Raw genomic sequence first — 5,434 nt, 5'->3', positions numbered from 1 at the left:
TACAGTAATATAGTACACTGCTGCCCCACTGCAGTGTACTGTAATGTAGTACTCTCCTGCCCCACTGCAGTGTACGGTAACGTAGTACATTCCTTCCCCACGGCAATGTGCTGTCATGTAGTACACTCCTGCCCCACTGCAGTGTACGGTAACGTAGTACATTCCTTCCCCATGGCAGTGTGCTGTAATGTAGTACACTCCTGCCCCACTGCAGTGTACGGTAACGTAGTACATTCCTTCCCCACGGCAGTGTGCTGTAATGTAGTACACTCCTGCCCCACTGCAGTGTACGGTAACGTAGTACATTCCTTCCCCACGGCAGTGTGCTGTAATGTAGTACACTCCTGCCCAACTGCAGTCTACTGTAATGTCATACACTCATGCCTGATTGCATTGTAAAGTAATGTAATAGACTCCTGCCCCATGGTAGTGTACTCTATATAGTACTCCTGCCCCACGCCAGTGTACTGTAATGTACATTCCTGCCCCACAGCAGTATACTGTAATGTAGTACACCCCCGCCCCACTGTAATGTATTTTAATGTCATACACATCTGCCCTATTGCAGTCTAATCTTATGTGGTGCACCCCTGCCTCACTGAAGTGTACTGTAATGTAGTACACTCCTGCCCCACTGCAGTGTACTGTAAAGTAGTACACTCCTGCCCCACTGCAGACTACTGTAATGTAGTACACTCCTGCCCCACTGCAGTGTAATGTAATGTATTACACTCCTGCCCCACATCAGTGTATTGCAATACAGTACATTCCTGCCCCACTGCAGACTACTGCAATGTAGTACACTCATACCCATTGCAGTGTACTGTAATGTAGTACGCTCCTGCCCCACTGCAGTGTACTGTAATATAGTACACCTCTGCCCCACTGCAGTGCACTGTAATGTAATACACTCCTGCCCCACTGCAGACTACTGTAATGTAGTACAAGCCTGCCCCACTGCAGTGTACCAAAATATAGTAATTCTGCCCCACTGCCATTTACTGTATAATAGTACACTCCAGCCCCACTGCTGTGTACTATAATGGAGTACAATTCTGCCCCGCAGCAGTGTACTGTCATGTAGTACACTCCTGCCCCACTGCAGTGTACGTAATGTAGTAAACCCCTGCCCCACTGCAGTGTACGTAATGTAGTAAACTCCTGCCCCATTGCAGCATAGTATAATGTAATACACTCCTGCCCCACTGCAGAGTAACGTAAGGTAGTACACACCTGCAATACTGCAGTGTACTATAATGTAGTACACTCCTGCCCCTATGCAATTTCCTGTAATATAGTACACTCCTGCCATACTGCAGTGTACTGTAATGTAGTACACTCCTACCACACTGCAGTGTACTGTAATGTAGTATACTCCTGCCATACTGCAGTGTCTGTAATGTAGTACACTCCTGACCACTGCAGTGTACTGTAACACAGCACAATCCTGCCCCACTGCAGTGTACTGTAATGTAGTACATATCTGCCAAGCAATAGTGTACTCCAATAAAGTACATCCATGACCCACTGCAGTGCACTGTAATGTAGTACACTCCTGCCCAAATGCAGTGTACTGCAATTTTGAGCATACATGCCCCACTGCATTGTACAGTAATGTAATTCACTCCTGCTCTACATTCCTGCCCCACTGCTGACTACTGTAATGTAGTACACTCCTACCCACTGCAGACTACTGTAATGTAGTACACTCCTACCCACTGCAGACTACTGTAATGTAGTACAACCCTTCCCCACTGCAGACTACTATAATGTAGTACAAGCCTGCCCCACTGCAGTGTTCTGTAAGATACTAATTCTGCCCCACTGCTGTATACTGTATAATAGTACACTCCAGCCCCACTGCTGTGTACTATAATCTAGTACACGTCTGCCCCACGGCAGTGTACTGTAATGTAGTACACTCCTGCCTCACTGCTGTGTAATGTAATGTTGTACACTCCTGGCCCACTGCAGTGTACTGTAATGTAGTAAACCCCTGCCCCACTGCAGTGCACTGTAATGTAGTAAACTCCTGCCCCATTGCAGCGTAGTATAATGTAATACAGTCCTTCCCCACTGGTGTGTGCTATAATGTAGTATACTCCTGCCCCACTGCAGTGTACTGTAATGAAGTACACTCCTGTCCCACTGCAGTGTCTGTAATGTCGTACATCCCTTCCCCACTGCAGTTGACTGTAATATAGTACACACATGCCCCACTGCAGTGTACCATAATGTAATACACTCCTGCCCCACAGCAGTATACTGTAATGTAATACACCCCTGCCCCACTTCAGCGTGCTGTAATGTAGTACACTCCTGCCACATTGTAAATGACTGTGATGTAGTACATTCTTGCCCACTGCAGTGTACTGTAATGTTGTACACTCCTGTCCTAACGCTGTGAACTGTAATGTAGTACACTCCTACCCACTGCAGACTACTGTAATGTAGTACAATCCTTCCCCACTGCAGACTACTGTAATGTAGTACGCTCCTGCCCCACTGCAGTGTACTGTAATATACTAATTCTGTCCCACTGCTGTATACTGTATAATAGTACACTCTAGCCCCACTGCTGTGTACTATAATGTAGTACACTCCTGCCTCACTGCTGTGTAATGTAATGTAGTACACTCCAGCCCCACTGCAGTGCACCGTAATGTAGTGCACTCCTGCCCCACTGCAGTGTACTGTAATGTAGTACACTCCTGCCCAACTGCAGTTTACTGTAATGTAGTACACTCCTGCCCCACTGCAGTGTACTGTAATGAAGTACACACCTGCCCCACTGCAGTGTATTGTAACATAGTACACTCCTGCCCCACTGCAGTGTACTGTAATATAGTACACTCCTGCCCCACGTCAGTGTATTGCAATACAGTACATTCCTGCCCCACTGCAGTGTACTGTAATATAGTTCACTCCTGCCCCACGTCACTGTATTGCAATACAGTACATTCCTGCCCCACTACAGTGTACTGTAATATAGTTCACACCTGCCCCACTGCAGTGTACTGTAATGTAGTACATTCCTTTCCCACGTCAGTGCATTGCAATACAGTACATTCCTGCCCCACTGCAGTGTACTGTAATATAGTTCACTCCTGCCCACGTCAGTGTATTGCAATACAGTACATTCCTGCCCCACTCCTACCCACAGCACTGTACCGTAATGTGGTAAACTCCTGGCCCACTGCAGTGTACTGTAATGTAGTACACCCCTGCCCCACTGCAGTGCACTGTAATGTAGTAAACTCCTGCTGAATTGCAGTGTAATATAATGTAATACACTTCTGCCGCACTGCAGAGTAATGTAATGTAGTACACACCTGCAATACTGCAGTATGTTATAATGTAGTACACTCCTGCCCCAATGCAGTGTACTGTAATGTAGTACACTCCTGTCATACTGCAGTGTCTGTAATGTAGTACACTCCTGCCCCACTGCAGTGTACTGTTTCGTAGCACAATCCTGCCCCACTGTAGTGTACTGTAATGTAGTACACCGCGACACATTCAGTGTGCTGTAATTTAGTACACTCCTGCCACATTGTAAACGACTGTGATGTAGTACATTCTTGTCCAGTGCAGTGTACTGTAATGTAGTACACTCCTGCCCCAATGCAGTGTACTATAATGTAGTACACTCCTGTCTCACTGCAGGCTACTGTAATGTAGTACACTCCTGCCCCACAGCAGTGTTCTGTAATGTAGTACACACCTGCCTCACAGCAGTGTACTGTAATGTAGTACACACCTGCCCCACAGCAGTGTACTGTAATAAAGTACACTCCTGTCCCACTGCAGTCGACTGTACTGTAGTACACTTCTGCCCCACTTCAGTGTACTGTAATGTAGTACACCCTTGCTCCACTGCAGTGCACTGCAATGTCATACATACCTACCCCACTTCTGTGTACTGTAATGTAGCACACTCCAGCCCCACTGCAGTGTACTGTAATGTAGTACGCTCCTTCCCCACTGCAGTGTACTGTAATGTTGTACACCTCTGCCCCACGGCAGTGTACTGTAACGTAGTACACTCCTGCCCCACTGCAGTGTACTGTAACATAGTACACTCCTGCTCCACTGCAGTGTACTGTAATATAGTTCACACCTGCCCCACTGTAGTGTACTGTAATGTAGTACACTCCTGCCCCACTGCAGTGCACTGTACTGTAGTACACGCATGTCTCAGTGCAGTCTACTCTCATGCAGTGCACCCCTACCCTACTGCAGTGTACTGTAATATAGTTCACACCTGCCCCACTGCAGTGTACTGTAATATAGTACACTCCTACCCACTGAAGACTACTGTAATATAGTGCACTCCTGCCCCACTGCAGTGTACCGTAATATAGTAATTCTGCCCCACTGCTGTTTACTGTATAATAGTACACTCCAGCCCCACGGCAGAGTACTATAATGTAGTGCACTGGTGCCCCACGGCAGTGTACTGTAATGTAGTGCACCCCTGCCACTCTGCAGTGTACTGTAATATAGTTCACAGCTGCCCCACTGCAGTGTACCGTAATATAGTACACTCCTACCCACAGCACTGTACCGTAATGTGGTAAACTCCTGGCCCACTGCAGTGTACTGCAATGTAGTACGCCCCTGCCCCACTGCAGTGCACTGTAATGTAGTAAACTCCTGCTGAATTGCAGTGTACTATAATGTAATACACTCCTGCCCCACTGCAGAGTAATGTAATGTAGTACACACTTGCAACACTGCAGTATGCTATAATGTAGTACACCCTGCCCCAATGTAGTGTACTGTAATGTAGTACACTCCTGCCCCACTGCAGTGTACTGTAACATAGCACAATCCTGCCCCACTGCAGTGTACTGTAATGTAGTACACCTCGCCCCACTTCAGTGTGCTGTAATGTAGTACACTCCTGCCACATTGTAAACGACTGATGTAGTATATTCTTGCCCAGTGCAGTGTACTGTAATGTAGTACACTCCTGCCCCATGGCATTGTACCGTAGTAGTACTCTTGTGTAATGTAGTACTCTTGTGCCCCACTACTGTGTACTGTAATGTCGTGCACTCCTGCCCACTGTAGTGTACTGTAATGTAGTGCACTCCTGCCCACTGTAGTGTACTGTAACATAGTACACTCCTGCCCCACTGCTGTGTACTGTAATGTCTAACACTCCTGCCCCACTGTTGTGTACTGTAATGTAGTACACTCCTGTCCCACTGTAGTGTACTGTAATGTAGTACACTCCTGCTCCACTGTAGTGTACTGTAACGTAGTACACTCCTGCCCCATGGTAGTGTACTGTAATATTATACGTTCCTGCCCCACTGCAGTATGCTGTAATGTAGTACACTCATGCCCCACTGCAGTGTGTTGAAGTATACAACAGTCCTGCCCCATCACAGTGTACTGTAATGGAATATACTCCTGCCCCACTGCA

Source organism: Chiloscyllium punctatum, chromosome 38 (assembly GCF_047496795.1).
Source record: "Chiloscyllium punctatum isolate Juve2018m chromosome 38, sChiPun1.3, whole genome shotgun sequence".
In the NCBI taxonomy this organism is placed as follows: domain Eukaryota; kingdom Metazoa; phylum Chordata; class Chondrichthyes; order Orectolobiformes; family Hemiscylliidae; genus Chiloscyllium; species Chiloscyllium punctatum.
This window is presented reverse-complemented; position numbering follows the sequence as displayed.